Source organism: Tiliqua scincoides, chromosome 5 (genome assembly GCF_035046505.1).
Source record: "Tiliqua scincoides isolate rTilSci1 chromosome 5, rTilSci1.hap2, whole genome shotgun sequence".
Classification (NCBI taxonomy): Eukaryota; Metazoa; Chordata; class Lepidosauria; order Squamata; family Scincidae; genus Tiliqua; species Tiliqua scincoides.
Window position 1 is genome coordinate 60,095,270 of NC_089825.1, and position 20,287 is coordinate 60,115,556.

The 20,287-nt window shown below is 43.8% G+C and overlaps 1 pseudogene; it reads right to left on the reverse strand.

The window, feature by feature from the left end:
- Window positions 1–2,177: 2,177 nt before the first annotated feature.
- Window positions 2,178–2,297, reverse strand: LOC136654675 (5S ribosomal RNA; annotated as a pseudogene).
- Between the last annotated feature and the right edge of the window lie 17,990 nt (window positions 2,298–20,287).

Genomic DNA, 20,287 nt, shown 5'->3' on the forward strand with positions numbered 1-20,287 from the left:
ATTTTCCAGATTTTTCCATAAACTGTCTCCTGTATGCATATGTCTTGAGATGAGATGCTGTGTGCCCCCACCTTCTGAGATAAGGCTGGTAAATACAAGGAGCAATACCTTTTCAACAGTGGTGCTCACTCTGTGGGATTTATTACCTAAAGTGATTCACTTGATCTATTTCTGCTTTGCTTACAGAAAGATTGCAAATGCATTTCTGTTCAGAGGACTTTTGGGCTGAACAGCTCTTCTCTTATGCCTTCCAGAGGGCACTCGAGAACCTTTGGGTAGCAGTTCCTTCCACAGCTATAGGCAGGGTCATCAATTTGATGTTCCGTCTTTGGGAGCAGGGACTACACCACCCTCCAGAACAGCCCTACCATGGTCATAACCTAATTTTGGAAATAAATTTATCTCGGATGTGTTTTCTCCTTCCCCTCTCCTCTCCCTAGTCAGACTGAGAAGGAGAAGGGACATGGGAGCAGAGTGATGCAGCTCTCAGGAAGTTGTGGATATCTCCTGCTCCAGCCAGCTGCAGAGATGGCAAACAGCAGAAAACGTCTGTCCATCCCATGATCTGGGGAAGAAGGACAAAGAGGCACAAGGAACACACCCATGACCTGCAGGAGCTGCAGGAAGAAACAGTGAGCCTCCTGCTCCCACCAGGGAGGTTGAGGGAGCCAAAGAGGCCTCATTCATGGCAAGACATGTGCCGTTCTGTCCCTGCACCCAGCCTGGGAAACGGGAAGCATTATAATTGTAGGAGTGGCGCTTTGACTGGCACAGAGCTTCTCAAGCAAGCCTTTCTCATTGAGTTTCAAGGAGGAAAAGCTTCTTCAATGACTAGCCTGGTCAGTGTTGTGGCGGAGGTCCACATCCATACCACATACTCATTTTTCTTGGTTCTTTTTTCTCTCAATTCAAAAGTAATTACCTTTCCCTTCCTTATGCTTCAGTAAATTGACTGAAGGGACAGAGAGTCCTAATGATTTCAGGATGGAAATGGCTGGTACTAGTAGATCTGGTCCGCATTCTGAACTTACTCCAAACCTCAGCAGGGGGTGAAGAGGGAAAAATTCCTTTCACAGTTGGTGGCCCAGCAGTTCAAATAGGCCAACCCTCTCCTCCCAAGACACCAACCTGCAGATCCAGGCCAGCATGTTCACAGAAAAAATAGATGGCATTCCCTAGATGTACAATGGCTGCTGAGATTTTACTTGGATAGGAGTGCTGAATAGCACTGGGCTGAGGCCCTGTTTGTTCCATTCCAACAGCAAACATTTAGGAAAAAAGTTCTCTTCAGGTGAATGCTTAGGGAATGCATTGTTTGGCCTACAAAGCACTGAGAAAATTGCCACTAGGGGATAGTATGGTCTGTTCCATCAGGGGGCTGGCTGTATCAGAGGCAGGCTGTGGTTGTGCCTCTGTGCAAGTGATTTACCAAGCAGCAAGTTGGGGTTCCACCTACATTTTCTTGAGACACTGTAAACTAGATAAATAGACTTCAACCAACACAGCATTTAGGCATCAAGTGCTTTGGAGAGTAGTAGATGGTTGGCCTCTGGGAAGTCCCTCCCAAGGAGGACATTGCTCTTGAACATCCTGAAGGTTCTGGAGTGCTCACTGGAAAGCACAGGAGAAAGGAAAATTTCTTACCATTAATTTCCATTCTCTGTGCCTTCCAGAGGGCACTCCAGTTGCCCCAGCCATCTGTTGGAGTCCAACAATTTTAATGGCTTCTGTCTTCACCAGGAATGTAGGGAGGTCACTAGGGAGTTTGGGGAGGGATGTCCAATTGGTTCTGATTCTGTTGCTTGTCTTGACATTTTTGGGCCTTTGTCAGAGTGGCATCTGATTGATGTTCAGGACAGGATGTTGTGGGGTACAGAATTATTGCTGCTTTACCAGTTCTATCTGTTTGAGCCTCCCTCCTCCTGAAGCAAACCCTTTGAGGACCTTGCCTATGGTTGCAAGGCAAAGTGCTACCTGGAAGTTCTAAAGGGCCCTCTGCAAGGCAAAGAGAAACAGAAGCCACAGTAAAACATTTTCCTATCTTCTTATTTCTACAGTACAATTTCTACAATTTCCTTTCTTCTTATTCCTTCAATATTTATATCTTGCAGCATAACTCGTGCTAGACTAGATGGTTGGTTGGTTGGCAACCTTCAGTCTCGAAAGACTATGGTATAAGCCTACAGCACCCAGTATTCCCAGGCGGTCTCCCATCCAAGTACTAACCAGGCCTGACCCTGCTTAGCTTCCAAGATCAGATGAGATTGGGCATGTGCAGGGTAACAGTTGCTGATAGCTAAAATAGATGCTATATTTTGTTTTAAAGGTGATTGCTAATAATCTGCTTATATATGAAATGTAGTGTGACTTTTTACTTCCATTGAACTGGTGGTGTGATGCTAAGGGAGAAGGTGGTGGAAATTAACAGGATTTATTCAAATAACCGATAGTCTGAAATCTATGTAATGATGAAATCTAGACGCTAGTGCTATACCCATTGTGTTTTTGAGCCTCTCTCCACCTTTTCTTACTTGCTTTGTTTTACAGATGATTGTGGCATTTTGTTCAGCCATTTTTTTCCCACTCAATTATTTATTTATTTGGTATAGCTTGCCAAGCCAAAGTAGTCTTATGTGTGAATTTTTGTAATTTGAATCAGTATTGTTTTTGGTAGCAAAATATTAATTGCTTCAAAATCTGCTACCTGGGTCTCTCTCACTCTGTTCTGAAAGATATTGAATTGGCATCAATTATAGAAAATATAAGTTCCAGGAGCTGCCACTGAATTTCATCTTTAAAAAAACTCATACAGGCGGCACTCTGTATCCACTGATCTGGTATCTACAGACTCAGTTATTCGCAGTTCTGCCTCCCTATAAATCCCTTCACCCATTAGCATCGTTTAAAGGTTTACCAGGCCGAATCGTTCCTTGCTTTTACAGGTCACCATAATCTTGCAAGCTTGCAAGCAGGTTGCCAACAGCCTGAATGCTTGAAGAGACTAGATCAAAGATTAACAGGAAGCAGGAAGTTAACTGCTTCCTGTTAATGTTCAGTGTAGTTCTTCAAGCATTCAGGCTGCTAGTAGCTTGCCTGCACGTGCTATAAACTTGCAAGCTTATAGAAATCTGTAAGAGCAAAAATCACTTTGCCTCAGTAGGACTTTAAACAATACTTTTACTTTAAACAATAGTAATGGGCGGGGGGGGGGGCCTTGAATGGATCCCTTACTGCATAAAAATTAGTTACAGCATGACTTTGCACGTTCCTTATTGCTGCAAGTCTGTGAAGTCAGCAACAGCAACTCCTCCTGGTTCTGTCCTCTCACAACAGCTTTTATCAGCTTCAGTGTCCCATCCAAAACTCAGCCAGGACAATTCCTACTTAGCTTTCTTCCAGCAGCAACTCAACCATCAGATCATGCTTCTTGCCCCCAGACCACGTCTCCTGCTTGTATTTTAAACATTAGCATATATTAAGGAGCTAGTGTCATGATGACTAAGGGTCAAAAATCCTTTCTCCCCACACAATTTTTCTGATGAAATCACACCCCTCCCACAGCTGCTGTTTCCCCAGGAAGGAAGCTGTGTAAATCTCAGTATTACTATTAAATTGAAACTCATGAATCTGGAGCAGTGTCTTGCACAGGTGAAAATGAATCATATGTATGAGTTGCACAGAAATTTGGAAGGCTTTCTATAAGGTCACAGACTTTTCTTGGAAGGTGGGGTGCTTCTATGCATCTCTAGGAATATATTTCCATCCTGCAAGACATGTTAGGGTTAAGTCTCAGCACTACCAGACTATTGCATAAATTCAGGGACATTAGTCCTGCATAAGTGTCACTGGAATCAGTAAAACAAGTTAGTTATGATTAACTTAAGTCTCACTGAAATTAAGTACAAGCTAGGTGTGGATGACTTTCTCTAACCAGGTCTACTCAGAAGTAAGTCCCATTTTGTTCAATGGGAATTACTTCCAGAAAAGTGAGGTTAGGATTGCAGCCTGAACCTGTAAATGCATAGCTACCCAATCCGCTTTAAGGCACATCTGTGGGCCCTTCCACAGGTGAGCACCCAGTCATTAAGCAGACAATCCATCAATCTCTCTCTCTCCAGGTGCTTAGAAAGTCTTCACTCAGAGCCAGCAACCCCTCCCTTCACCCACAGCAAAGTAATTATCTTTCTTTCACATGCTCAGGGGGAAGGTAGGGGTCACTGGAGTGAAGCCATTCTAAGTGCCTGGAGAGAGGAAGATGGATGGATTGTCAACCAGCTGCCCTCTCTTGCATTAACGAGGCGATCATCAAATGACTTCCTTTAATTTAAAGGGCCCTTCTCATCAAATTGAGATAGAAAAATCCATGGACAATTAGGTTATACCTGTAATCACTTGCATGACTGTCTCTCTAGAACAGGGGTGCTCAAACTTTCAACTTTAGGAATGCTGGACCTTTAACAAGTGTATAGAAGAGAGAATTGCAGCAGGTGCAACTTGTCATCCCACAGATGACAAGCTGCACCTGCTGAAATTCTCTCTTCTATTCACTTGTTAAAGGTCCAGCATCCCTAAAGTTGAAAGTTTGAGCACCCCTGCTCTAGAACAGTAAGAAAAGCAGGTTTTTTAAAACTGTGATTTTAAAGGGACACGTTTCCCCTTCTCCAGGGATCAGCACATTCCTTCTCATTTGCAGGGGCCATTTGTGTTGAGTCAAATCCATGTATAAAAAATTCGTGTATAACAAGGTTGGACCTGTATTTAAGCTCTTAGTATGTTAAAATTCAGATTATCCATACTGCATTTGATTGTTCATATTACTGAACGGAAAAAAATCCTATGAAACTGTGCTTGGTCTGGGAATCACTTCCTAAAGTTGTGTTGTATTCTCACAATTGTTTAGATAAGAAATACTACTCATTGACTACCTCACAGTCAGATGAAAACAGAAGAGTTGTAATTGGAGGTAGCACTATTTTTTTTGGTCACTGATAGTAGCAAAAGTCCAAAGTATCTGACCTGTAAGACAACTCAGAGTTACATTCAGGACTGCACAATGGCAGTCCTGTTTCTTGGCAGGGCTGAACATTCAACTTGTGCTAGCAGTGCTTCCATAAATGCATTTTAGTTCAATTGGTAAATATTTCCAGGTGGCCAGGTCTCATTTTTGGGAGGTCAAGTTTGCTAAGATTAAATAGCAAGCAGGATTTCTGTAAGGCACTATCAGTTTGGAAAAAGAAAATGTAATTAAAACCAGCATTCTTCTGGAGATTAACTTTCTCATTCTGCACTCTGTTTAATTTTTTTTTTTTTGAGTTGCTATAATAATCCACACTCCAAAGATACATTCAGTCCTTCTAGTAAAGACAAACAAGAATTAGCAATGGAGAAAAAAATAAGCAAATGAGAAGGGATTAAGAGGTAAACCCAATAATATGTTAGAAGAGGACACAGGATACTTTTTGAGCCATATTTTTAATGAATGAGGGGGAATGTGAGAACATCCCATGGCCAACCAAAACATCATTTGACTGTAAAATTAAGCAGAAGAATTAAAATGGTGGCTCCTATTCAAAAAAAGGTCCTCCCAGTTTCAAGAGCCCTTTGTTTCGTCAAATGCTGTTAGCTTCTTGTTAGTCATCGCTCAAGAAAAAAAAATCACATGTACATATACACAACCAAACTCTGTTAGTTTGCTCAGCTGCTGTTGATGTCACTCTTGCCCACTAAGGGTAAGTTCCTGCAATAATCCCCTATTTTATTAACAGTGATTTGAAGGAAGCAGAAATGGGTGACATCATTATTCAAGAGAATTGCCTAACTTCAGCTTTAGTCAGCTTTGTGAAAACATTTCTCATATGTCATATGAAAGTGATTACTACTTGTAGTCTGACCAACCACTCATTTTTCCCATATATAGACCTACAAGTTTCCCCTTGGGTCAGGTTCTCATCACAGGACTGATCTGTTCAAGACTGAGATGCCTTAATCTAGAGTAGTGAAGTCCAGTGTAGTCATAGTGAAGCCCACATGTTAAGAAAACATTTGTTGAAATTTGCTTTATACTCTGGATTATATTAAACAATATAAACTAATTTCACTGTTATATACACACTTTCATTTTGTAAACTGATATCCAATATTTATATTTTCTGCTAAGCGCTAGTTACCTCAAATATAAGATTACAAATTCTAAAACAATTTTTAAGATTACAGGTTGTGCCTCATTATCTACTGGGGTTCTGTTGGATAAACAAATTAAGTGGATACCAAATCAGTGGAAAAAATGGCTTTAAAGACCCACTTCCAGGTTTCTTGCTCCTCCATTGTTGCCCCAGAATGCATTGGTATAGGCACTATACCTAGTGGCTATAACCACTAGATGGGGTGAATAATAGAATCTAATGGAATGAAATTATGACTGAATGTGGTATAATGTCTATACTCATGCATTCTGGGGTGACAACGGAGGAGTAAAAAACCCGGAAGTGGGTCTTTAAAGCTATTTAACCTTAAGAAGCTTGCAGCCAGTGCTATTTAATATCACAAAGGTAGGAAATGGGATTTTGTCACTTCTTTTCCTTGTTACAAGGCATTTAAAGGTGAACCCTGGTATCAGTGGTGAGTCAAATCAGAGGATGCCAAATCAGTGGATAACAAGGCACAACCTGTACTATGCTGTTGAAATCAGGATCTAGTAATAAGTAGTAATATCGTATATAGTGTGATATGAAAAAGGGGACAGATATGCATCCTCTGGTTGTCCTATTTTACTGATTTTTAGACCAAACTGTACATTAAAGCTGTAGTTTGCCCTCTCATGTCAGTTTTTTTTTTTTAGTTTTTAGTTTGGTTTTGTTTGTTTGTTTGTTTTAAATCGCAGCAGCATTGGGGGAAGATGATTAGATCATTAGATACAGGAATGGAATTTAAACCCTTTATCCCTTCACCACAGTTTTGATTGTGTTTCCTGAAGTCTCACCAATTGCCACATATTTATGGGGCTTGAGACTCCTGGTTCATCCAGAGATGTTTTTATTTCAAAAAAGTATCTTGAGAGTGCTGCCAATCACACTGTTTGGCTATTTAATTCCTAATTGGCTTCAATGGGATGGACAGCCTGATCCAACACTGCCCTAGTGCTGGCGCTTTGACAGTGCTGAGTATCACAAAAGTGCCATAAGGCATGTTTGCGCCAGGGAGTAAACAGCACCAGCAGGGAGGGGTTGGAATAGAGTCCTGGCTGCAAGTGACACAGATGTGTGGGGGGAGGTGCTCCTGAGTGGGGGGGTGGGGTAGAGGGAGAGTGGAATGGGCGGTGAGACCAGCCTGGGAGGAGGGGTGGGACCAGTAGAGTCCTATCCACCCTCCTGGGCTTCTTGAGTTTGCACCTTCAATTTAGCCAGCGCTGCTCTGAGAAGCCCCATTGAGTAGGCTGGGGCTTTACTCCGGGTAAGGGGACAAATGTTCTCTTACTCCGAGGAAACCTGCTCAAATGCAGCCTGCTCAAATCCAGCACAGGATGCAGTGGTAGCCTTTTGGTGCTGGTGCTGCTGTGCTGGATAGGATATTAGACAGCCCAACAGTGTACCAAAGGAGTTAGTTATCTTAAACATCAACCAAAGGAGTTAGTTATCTTAAAATTTTTGCAAGACCAATTTCTTTAGGTGAGAGAAACTAAAAATTCTTCTAAGCTTCTCAGAATTCCCCCCACACGAAGATTAAACAACACTCCAGAAGGATATTCAGTTCAATGTTTTGACAAACATTTTTAGATACAGTTTAATTTCTTTGGTATTTGAAGAATAGATTTTTGTGCTGTACATGCAGAAAAGCATAGCTGGCCAGACAGTCAGGCCTTAACTTGTAGTATCTTTAGTGGGCAGGAGGAGATGCAGATAAGCTGTATAGGATGAAAGGGTTAGAAGATGAGATATTGAGGAAGTGATTCATCTGCGGTGAGAAATGAGAATGAAGTGACTGGCAGGTAGACAGGAAGTCATGAATGACCTAACACTTGGCATAAGGAAACAGAAACAAGAAGTCCATTAATAGTAATGTGGGTTGTAGACAGTGGATGCAGTGAACAAAACAAGACTGACTTAATTCAGGAAACCAAAGCACTTGATTTGGCAAATGATTATTTATTTGTTTGTTCCCAGTATTTATTCTGCCTTTCAGTGGAAACATCAAAATAGTTCACAGTAAAAAGAAAATATTATTTAATAAGTAATTACTTTTTGTTTCTTACCTGTGAGGTTATGCTGACAGATGAAAGTTTTCCTAAAGCCAATTGAGCTTCATTGCTTAATGACATTTGAACATTGGAAGGTCTGTTCCACAACTGGCTTATGAGCTTGTTACATTAGGAGGACAAATAAGAAGGGTGTCCGAGGGTGCAGTCCTATCCAACTTTCCAGCACCGACCTCAGGGCAATGCAGCTTTGAGGTAAAGGAACAAACATTTCCTTACCTTGAGGAGGCCTCAGTGACTGCCCTCAACTGCTGGATGCAGCATGTGCCCCATTGGCACAGCTATTTTCAGAGCGGGAAAGGTGGTTAGGATTTGGACCCTAAACACATAAGAGACATATGGGACTTCTAAGTTTTATACCTAAACTTAGCTGAATCCTAAGTGGGCTGTATGATAGTGGAACAGTGTATCAGCTGTCATAAATAGCTTTAAGGTTGTATGCTGTTTGTGCTACTGACAGCTGTTCCAGAACCACCACTGCAATTAGCTGGCCCACTGCCACTGTTGGCTGCCAGCAAAAATGCTGGTAAGCTGGCACAGGGGTGGGCAGTGGGTGGGACAGGGAGGGGGGGAGGGGGGAGGAAGTATCTGGGTGTGGAGGGGGCAGATGGAAAACGGAATGGAAAGAGAAGGGGAAGATCATGGCAGTACCAGTGTGGGTCAGGATCCTAACTCTATCCTTTCTCCCTTAAGAACATAAGAACAGCCCCACTGGATCAGGCCATAGGCCCATCTAGTCCAGCTTCCTGTATCTCACAGCGGCCCACCAAATGCCCCAGGGAGCACACCAGATAACAAGAGACCTCATCCTGGTGCCCTCCCTTGCATTGGCATTCTGACATAGCCCATTTCTAAAATCAGGAGGTTGCACATGCGCATCATGGCTTGTAACCCGTAATGGGTTTTTCCTCCAGGAACTTGTCCAATCTCCTTTTGAAGGCATCCAGGCCAGACGCCATCACCACATCCTGTGGCAAGGAGTTCCACAGACCAACCACATGCTGAGTAAAGAAATATGTTCTTTTGTGTGTTCTAACTCTCCCAACACTCAATTTTAGTAGATGTCCCCTTGTTCTGGTGTTATGTGAGAGTGTAAAGAGCATCTCCCTATCCATTCTGTCCATCCCCTGCATAATTTTGTATGTCTCAATCATGTCCCCCCTCAGGCATCTCTTTTCTAGGCTGAAGAGGCCCAAACGCCGTAGCCTTTCCTCATAAGGAAGGTGCCCCAGCCCAGTAATCATCTTAGTCGCTCTCTTTTGCACCTTTTCCATTTCCACTATGTCTTTTTTGAGATGCGGCGACCAGAACTGGACACAATACTCCAGGTGTGGCCTTACCATTGATTTGTACAACGGCATTATAATATTAGCCATTTTGTTCTCAATACGTTTTCTAATGATCCCAAGCATAGAATTGGCCTTCTTTACTGCCACCGCACATTGAGTCGACACTTTCATCGACCTGTCCACCACCACCCCAAGATCTCTCTCCTGATCTGTCACAGACAGCTCAGAACCCATCAGCCTATATCTAAAGTTTTGATTTTTTGCCCCAATGTGCATGACCTTACACTTACTGACATTGAAGCGCATCTGCCATTTTGCTGCCCATTCTGCCAGTCTGGAGAGATCCTTCTGGAGCTCCTCACAATCACTTCTGGTCTTTACCACTCGGAAGAGATTGGTGTCGTCTGCAAACTTTGCCACCTCACTGCTCAACCCTGTATCCTGGTCATTTATGAAGAGGTTGAAGAGCACTGGTCCCAGGACAGATCCTTGGGGCACACCGCTTTTGACTTCTCTCCATTGTGAAATTTGCCCATTGACACCCACTCTCTGTTTCCTGATCTTCAACCAGGTCTCAATCCAGGAGAGGACCTGTCCTCTAATTCCCTGACTGTGGAGTTTTCTCAGTAGCCTTGGGTGAGGGACTGTGTCAAACGCCTTCTGAAAGTCCAGATATATAATGTCCACGGGTTCTCCCGCATCCACATGCCTGTTGACCTTTTCAAAGAATTCTATAAGTTTTGTGAGGCAAGACTTACCCTTACAGAAGCCATGCTGATTCTCCCATGGCAAGGCCTCTTTGTCTGTGTGTTACTTACTCTTCTTAGTTCTGCACTAGTAAAGTAGCTGGCACAGATCCAAGGAGACCCATTGGGATAGCAGAAGTTTACCCCAAGATAAGGGAATGAAAGTTCTGTTACTTTGAAAAGATCTCCAGACCACCAACATCCCTGGATGAATGCAGCACATCAGAGGCGTAGCTAGGTCATTTAATACCCGGGGCCCATAAATTTTTGTCACCCCATACAACATAATTATTATCTTATATTATTTATTATTAATTGATTGATTGATTGATTCACATTTTTATACCACCCTTCCTCTAAGCAGCTCAGGGTGGTGTACATGGTTCCTCCCCTTATTTTGTACTCACAACAACCCTGTGAGGTAGGTGGGACTGAGAGATAGTAATAGTCATGACATGAAATTAATAATAATAATGGCCAGAAAATAAATGCAGTGAATATTTCCCCACAAGCGGTGGATGAAATTCTGCGTCAAATGGTATATCACATGATGGTATTATTCCTAAAAGCCACGGTTTCCAGAATTTTGGCCACTAGGGTGTTACCCCCCCCCCCTCCGGATGTCTCATTGGCCTGTTTGGAGTTAAGGCAGTGGTTCTCAAACTTTTAACACTGGGACCCACTTTTTAGAATGGCAGCCTGTCCAGAAACCACTGGAAGTGATATCATGGCTAGAAGTGACAGCATCAAGCAAAATAAAATGTTTATAAATAATTAAATTAAAGAAAAACAGATAAATAAGTGGAAGCCAGCCCTGTTTCACCAAGTGAATTCTCTCTGTAGCTTGCCTGCAATAACACCCCCCCACACACACACATACACACACAAATATCAGTGTGTTATTTCAGCCCTCCCCAGTGCCCACCTTACCAACTCAAGCCTCTGTTTTATTCTTGGGGGTGGTGCTGCCTTCTGGATCAGTTGTTGAGCTCCACTTTCATCAGATGAGTTGTTGAGCTCCACTTTCATCAGATTGGGAACATGCAGCCAACCTTGCATTCTCCTTTGCCTGACTTGACCACCAGCCAAGGCGCGTTTGCTTACTCGTGAGTAAATGCGACCATGTGACTTGCTTTTGCTTTCCATAGAGCTCAATACATTCACCTGCTTGGAGGGAGGGACTTCCTTCTAGGGTGTTTTTGGGGAGCAGCTTTCATTGGATAGGAACCATTCTGGTGTCTTTGCATTCCTCTCAGCCTGCCCTTTCGGATGGACTAAGGCATGTTTGCCTACTCGCAAGTAAATGTGCAATATGGCTCGGTTTAACTTTCCATAGAGCTCCATGCATTTTTTGGTTTCTGGTTTTTTGGCTATAACTTTTGATGGAAAGGAGATAATTTCCTCCGGTTTCTTGCATTGCATTCGACTGGAAATTCCACATCCAGCAGTATATAGCATGATGGGGTTATTCGTAACCTCCATGATGTTAGCAATATGGGTAATTTGTGGTATCACCCCCGCAAGGCTGGTACCAGGGGCGGACCACCCCCGCCCCTTGCTAGCTATGCCACTGCAGTACATCATCATCATCATCATCATCATACAAGAGCTGCCGCCTTGTATGCCTGAAGATCTGAGGCTGCCAGATACATGGTGAGCAAGAAGAAGCTGGAGACAGCCTTGCAACTTGTCAATCCGCAGAAGAAATCTGGTGCAACCATGTCAGGCCTTCCTGATACTAAGTGCTCTATGGTGCTACTTACACCATATGGGAATTACATATCAGACAACAGCACTCTTTGTCCTGGCATGATTGACAGTTATTCTAGCCAGTGGGAGAAGTGCATTCTGGGAAGCATGGGACCAGTCAGCATCAGTTTCCCGCCTTATGTTTAACAATGACTCCTATTGATGCTGTTTCACACAGCACTTGACTTCTTGGAAACATATTCCCCATGTTATTGAAGGTATTTCTGTACTCTTTCCTCTCCTATATGCTTGATATTTTTCTTGATATATTACATTGATTACAATACTAAATAGGTACATTTTTACTCAGAAATAATAAGAAAGATTGGATTTGTATCACTGATTTGGGTCAACCTATGAATTCATATTGGTGGTATGGAGTACAAAGAATAAATTCTAGAGTGATCAAAGGATTTTAGAACCAGTCTCATGAGGTTAGAAAAGCTGACTGGGCCCATTTGGAAGGGATTACATCAGGCTTAAATCTTAGTTTAAAGAACATGGGTACAAGAACATATGGATATAAGCTGTGGATTCATAAATTTAGGTTACTGATCAGAACCAGGTTTTCAACTGTCTAAGGAATGGCATTCTGGAATAATCTCCCTAAAACTGTTTTGTGATAAAAATGAAACTTGTTAGTTAAAAATGTGAGCTGAGTAAAGTGAATGAAAGATATTGTATGCGAATTTTTAAATGATGCCCCATTGCAATCAGAGCATTGTACTTCTCTGTCTTTCAGAGGTGGTTCCAAAAAAGTACTACGATATACCTGTGAGCCCAATCCTATGTATGCCTACTTATAGTCAATTGGTTGAGGTGTGTGGCTGCATCTGCTGACACTATATCATCTATATAACCTACCTTGTACATTTTTAAAGTGTTTAAAATTAATAAAATGAAAACTTGGGAATGAGAACTTGGTATAAAAACACATAACACCGCTTTCTACCTTTCAAATCACAAAATCTGCTAAAGAAAAAAAAACATTTTCAAACACCCTGTCAATAAGGCTTACTCTCAGGTAAGTGTGGATAGAATTGCAGCCGGGCAGCCCAATCCTAACGGGTAGCCCAATCTTGAGCTGCCCAGGGCACCCCTGCTTGGCGGCACCACGAGGGCTGCCGCCGAATCCTGTGCTTCCCGTGCTGCCGCGGGAGGCACCTAGGGAGTAGGGAACGTTCGTCCCCTTTCCCTGGGTAAGGGAGCCAGCCCCGCAATGGAGCTACTCTCTTTAGCGGCACCCTTTGGGCGCCGCTAAAGTAAAGACACTTGTGTAAGGCACGCAGCCTCCACGAGCGCCTAGGATCCTGTGGAGTGGAGCTCTGCGGATCCTCCTCCCACCCACCCCCAGGCACGCCTCTGGCACACACCCCTCCCCATGTCATGCCAGCCTCTCCGCCCCCCTCCCCGCATCACACTGGCCTTCCATCTCCCTGGAACGCCCCCATCCCTGCCCCATTTGCTGTTCTGCAGCCTGGCAGTCGCAGGCACCAGCGAGTTGCAGAACGTGGGCGCCCACCGGGCGGTGGCTCAGTGCCAGCCAATGCTGAACCACCTCCGGCAGGAGCCCGGCAGTAAGCCCCACGTCACACTGGCCTCCCCCCTCCCCAGAACGCCCCCCATCCCCACCCCGTTTGCTGTTCCGCAGCCTGGCGGTCGCAGGCATCGGCGAGCTGCGGAACGTGGGCGCCCACCAGGTGGCGGCTCAGCACCAGCCGGAGCTGAGCCACCTCCGGAGGGAGCCCAGCAATAAGCCCCGCAAACATGCCTTACGGCACGTTTGCGACTGTGGTCCACGCTGCGGAGACGCGGTGCAAACCATAGGATTGGGCCCTCAGTCTCAATATTCCAGTAATTAGCTTAGTATCATGGACAAGGATATTTTATCCCTTCACTTTAGTATTCTGTCGATGGCCAATATACAACATGAGGGTTACAAGTAGCATAGGAGTTCATGATACAAATGGGCAAAATAAAGAAGGCCACTTGGGTTTGGGCATAGAGACAGATCTGCATTCTTCCCTGCTTCTCTGGTGCTATGCTGCTGCCTTATTCTAATCCCTGGCACAGTATATTAGAAACATACTAGAGTGCCACTGGAATGGGGAGGCCAAGGGAGGACGTTGGGTATGACCAGGGATATACTAGGTTAAGGGGTTGGTCTCCACTCTACTATGTATTGTGATGCACTATGAGGCTGCATTATTCAACTCATATTCTGCAGTGAGCTCCTATTGTTTTTGAGAGACTGTTGTGAAGAAAGTAATTTAAAGAGCATGTACTTCACCTTAGTACAATATAGTTTCTTTTTAATCATGATTTCTAAATCACTATACCTATCTCTTAGAGCACAATATTCTGTCTCATAACTATGACCTAGATATATGATGTATTACAGCTTTGCCTCAAAGGTTATCAAGGAGCATTATCATTTTTCTCAATGGCTTTGTTAGTTACTACTACATCATTTGAATCTGTGCTTATAAGCTAAGCATTTCTGGGCAGTAATTTTGCATTATTTCCAGACCTTTGCAAAAGTGATTCAGTACTAGAGCTGTGCTGTATTTGGCAGCTGGTGGGGGGGATTGATTCTCATGTGTGTTCACTGAGGGAGAACCTTTTATGAAACAGCTGAGAAAAATGAAAGTGCTTCTCTGGTTTTCATCCAGGTTTTGGATACTGTGCAAAAATTCGCCAAAAATGATTTTTAAGGCTCTGGGGCCTCAGTTCCCCTAAGCCTTGAAAACAAGGCTGCTGTGCAATCGTGAGCTTGTCTGACCAAGCTTGGTGATGTGACCTTACCCAAGTGAGCTGAACTTTAGGAAGAGTCATCTTGTATATGGGGGGGGGGGGGGAATGTGACTATATGCAGAACTGAAGCTCGGCTAGGGCAAAGCTAGTAGCATGGGCTAAGTGACAGCTTCTTAAAAGAAACAAGATGAAATTTCAAGATGGCACTTGAAAGTACACAAGGGGATGATGGTATTGAGAACAGAACGGCTAATATTATAATGCCATTGTACAAATTGATGGTAAGGCCACACCTGGAGTATTGTGTCCAGTTCTGGTCGCCACATCTCAAAAAGAACATCGTGGAAATGGAAAAGGTGCAAAAGAGAGCGACTAAGATGATGACGGGGCTGGGGCACCTTCCTTATGAGGAAAGGCTATGGCGTTTGGGACTCTTCAGCCTAGAAAAGAGACGCTTGAGGGGGGACATGATTGAGACATACAAAATTATGCAGGGGAAGGATAAAGTGGATAGAGAGATGCTCTTTACACTCTCACATAACACCAGAAGCAGGGGACATCCACTAACATTGAGTGTTGGGAGGGTTAGGACAGACAAAAGAAAATATTTCTTTACTCAGCGTGTGGTCGGTCTGTGGAACTCCTTGCCACAGGATGTGGTGATGGCGTCTGGCCTGGATGCCTTCAAAAGGGGATTGGACAAGTTTCTGGAGGAAGAATCCATTACGGGTTACAAGCCATGCTGTGTATGTGCAACCTCCTGATTTTAGAAATGGGTTAAGTCAGAACGCCAGATGCAAGGGAGGGCACCAGGATGCAGGTCTCTTGTTATCAGGTGTGCTCCCTGGGGCGTTTGGTGGGCCGCTGTGAGATACAGGAAGCTGGACTAGATGGGCCTATGGCCTGATCCAGTGGGGCTGTTCTTATGATAACAAAAGCAAAAACAACATGGCCAGTCCAATCCTCCCTACCTCTCCCCCCGCCAATGCAGGAATACTAATGGAGTATGTGCTGCCTCCTAGGTTGGGGGGAAGCCTACTTTTGTTCCCATACCCTGTGGAAAGCCTCCACTTACCCAATGCGACTCCTCATTCCTGAATCCACTGAAACCAAACTCCTTTCCCAGACCTGATCCCCCAACCCAGGTCCATGTGTACTTGTGCCAGCAATTTTGCTGCTACAGGTCTGGGTGTACCAGTCTGGTCTCAGAGGCTTACCCCTGGGTAAGGGAACAAATTTCTCCTCAACGAGGAGTAGACCTCTAGGACTGCCCCCCTTCAGGTTGCAATGCACACTGGCAGCATGGTTGCACCAGCAGGGAGGAAGGGAATAGGATTGAGCAGTAAGGCTGAAATCCTATAATGTTTTCTTGGTAGTAAGACCCATAGATTATAATGTGCTTTACATCTGAACAGACATGTATAGGATTGCACTCTAACACAAAACATTTTAGACAATAGGAGATAAAAGAAGCAACTGCAACAAACTTTTGCATCTCCTTAGCCCAATTTCATTTCCCAGTCTCACCACCATGTTACATAAGAACATAAGGACAGCCCCACTGGATCAGGCCATAGGCCCATCTAATCCAGCTTCCTGTATCTCACAGCGGCCCACTAAATGCCCCAGGGAGCACACCAGATAACAAGAGACCTCATTCTGGTGCCCTCCCTTGCATCTGGCATTCTGGCATAACCCATTTCTAAAATCAGGAGGTTGTTCTAAATGTTTAGTAGCTGCTGTGTGTTTTTTTTCCCCCCCAAATGACACTTCAGAAATTCTATTTAATGGCTTCTGGGGCCACTGAGCATGCTCAGTTTGTATTGGGCTGTTTGTTTAATTTACAAAGGAATTTATTAATGCATACCTTTGAGGATGTACAAAGTTTGTGGGTTGCCCCATTTCTTGTACAAACCCAACCACCTGAATTAGCCATTTGTACACTGACACTATAATATCAATAAAGTGTTCTTACCATTCAGCATAGCCATTCTATAGTTAATTGATCTGGCTAGAACTCTCCTAGGTTGAGTAAAAGAACACTGTTTTATTCTAGCAGAATATCTATATTTGAAACTCTTATCTATTTAGCTTCTCATCTTGAGCTGTAGTGGCACTTATCTGTTTAATTTCTTCTCTTATGCTGTAGAGGCAGTGCTGATGTGAACTCAGATTGACGTTTAAAATGTTCTTGTTTTATTGCAGGTACCATAACTACTCACGGTTTAACATTGTACAGAAGCTAGGCTGCACTAAGTGTTCACTGTACTTAAAGCCACTAATTATATATTGTTTACACAGTATAGTAAATCAAAGCACCTCCCCCAGACTTCTTGGAAAATAAATCTCCTGTAGTCTGATCCTTGGAAGGAAGGCCCATTAATTGTTCTGCAGCCCACTGCCTTAGTGTTCTAGCCCATGCAGCATTAGTAAGTTTCATCTGATTTACTTCTCAGTTAAATAATTCCTTTGCTTCTATTCAAATGTCAACCAGGACTCTGCAAATGAAAATAGTACTTCCTAATGAACAGTCATCTTTGGATGAAAGAACCAAGGGTGTTTAGTTATAGTCCTCCTAGTTAGTGGTTCCTTCAGTTTGACAAAGAACATTGTTAGAGTATATTCCAGAATATTGAGAGAACGATTGGTTCAAAAGTTCCCAACCTCACACCTGTGCAACTGAGAGCACAATCCTAACCCATATTCCAGCATCAATATAAGGGCAGTGCAGCACCGAGGTAAGGGAACAAACACTGTCTTCCTTTGAGGAGGCTTCTGTGAGTGTCACCCAACTACAGGATGCAGAACAGGTTCCATTGGCAATGCAATGCCAGTGCTGGAAAGTTGGTTAGGATTTGGGCCTGAAAAGCTCTTCTCCATAGTAGCATTTACATGGACTAGTAATGTTCAAAGGCTGTTTCACAAACTACACAGAGGCAGACCCAGGTTTTTCTTATGCCATCCAGAAAGTTAGTCAGTTATGATTCCCTGGCCAGTCAATCTGTATGAAACTAATTTTGAATTCACATTTTACATTTAGGTGTACACTTAAACCTTTGATAGCACAATCCTATCTTGAGCTGGAACAGGCAGGCCAGAAGGCTTGCGCTGTATCCAGTGCAAGATAGGGCCCCAAAGTGACTCCTCCGGAGACAAGGGGAAACTCTGGGTCTCCTCGAATTTGCACCACCTCCAGAGGTAGCATAAGGATAGCGGAGCGACTTGAAGCTGCTCTGCTTTGCTCAGGAACAGGTGTTGAGATCTGACATAAGAGCTGGATCCCAGCCCCGCCTCCCACTCCCCACCTCCCCGCCCACCCACCCCCCAGAACGCCTCCCCGCCCTCCACCCCGGAACACCTCCCTCCTGCCTCCTCCCCACCCACCCTAGAGCCTTGCTTCAGCCGAGTTTGACCATCACAAGGCTCCATCCCCAAGTCAGCGTGGAATTCAGCCTCTGTGGGCCAGTGCGCACGCATGCGCTGGCCCAGCTGACTCATGAGGAAGCGCAAACGTGCTTTATGGCACGTTTGCAACCCTCCTGGGCTGGCTGTAAGGCGTCTACCTGAAATATGTGATGTGGGCCTGATAGCTTTACGTCTCGCTGTACTGTGAGGACTTAGTATGTGTCAAATACTACATGCCATGGCATATCACCTATTAGACACTGTCAAATAGTAATAGTTAACACTGCATACACTGTCAAATAGTAAACACTGTCAAATAATATCAATTGTCAAATATTAAATTGAAATATAAAATTCAGTATTATGCTCACATGCTTGATGTGATAGCAGCAGCGCCACTGCCAGGTTGCTGGGGATCCTGAGGAGGATCCTTCCAGGGATCTGCTTATGACACTTCTGCCCACTGCCTAGTGGTGCTGCTGTCACTGTCTGCATTCAGGGTGCAGCTTGTCCAGGAGAGCCCTCTGATAGATATGGGCCCTTGGCCAGTGTCTAACCTGACACCACCCCTGAATATCAAATATTCTTTGAATGTTCACCAAATATTTGAACATTCTGAGAATATCTACTGAATATTCAATATAAAGATTCACAGAGGAGATTTTGGGGTATTGCATTCGCTTCAACTCTACCAAAGCCACCCCCTTCCATTTTTCCCTATAGGGAATGCCACTGTGTGAGACACACCTAGGAGAAGGGCGGGGAAGAGATCTCCAAGTTACAGATCTCCTGACTTTAAATCAGAAACGCAAAGACAAATCAGAATAAAATCTTTCCAGTATTTATATGACTGATTTCATATACTGTCGCTGACCTGAAACTGATGAACTTTCTCATTTTTTAAAAAAAGTCCATGCTGTAAACAATATAAACTAATGACTTAACCTTCCCTGAATACTTGCTGAAATAGGAATTCTTAGATAAGTGGATGACCTTAGAAAAATAATCAGTAAAAGCCTTTGTGTGTATATCCCTGTCATAGTTGATAAATGGCTCCCTCAAGATACTGGATATTTATGAAATACCTTCCATTAGCGATAGCTGCTTTTTGTAGTGCTCTTTTAACTAACGCATCATAATTACAGACAAACTGCATGTGACCATGGATTCCCTTTTGCCTTCTATTCACATCACACTGTTTAGGTTTATTATTTAGTAACTACTGAAATAAAAACTGGCAGAAATGCTTTATGGCACTGACGCTAAATACATTTTCCATCAACAAAGTGTCTTCTGTTCTTAGTCTCAAATTATCTCTCTGTTCCAAGCATCTCTTTCCATATCTTGACTTACTAGAAAGGAAACTACTTCCAGACCAACAATTAAAATTGGTGTCTCTCTGTAGCATTCTGACAATCTGTTCAGAAGAGGTGCGACAAAATGTATTTTACTTCAATTTCAAAAACCTTTATTAGGCATAAAGGGTGGTGCTATGTGGCTCAAATGCTATCGGTCTCGCCAAGGCGAGCTAAGAGTTCAAGTCCCAGTGCTGGCCTTGCCTAGAGCTGGGGGGGGGACGGGACAAGAGTGATTCCCAGAACTGGCTTTGCCTTAAGCTGGGTGAGACTGGAGTCCCGGTGTTCACATTATTTTACTTGTTCTGATTGACATCACTGAGATTTTATATAGTTCTTTAAAGTGTTCAAAGCATTTCACATATAGTATCTCTGTACTCCTTCCAACATAGTATCATCATGAACATTTTTCAGTTGAGAGACAGTATGGTTGCCAACTTCTGGAAGACAAAGTTTTGGCATTTAGGTGAAACTAAGGGCACAATCCAGCCCCCAGGATATGCCAGTGCATCTCCTCTGCACCTGCCCCAGGGTGTCGCAAACATGTTGTAAGGCACATTTGCGTCACCAAGTGAAGAGGGAGGCTGACCTAAGCCCTGCAGGACTGGTGTAAGAAGTAAGACTGTGCCAACCAAGTCAAGCCAGCACAGGGGCTTGAGGAGGGCAGGGGGAGGGTGGGAAGGAGGTGTTCCAGGGTGATGGAGGGCAGGCAGCAGGCAGGCCTGTGTGCAGGCCACA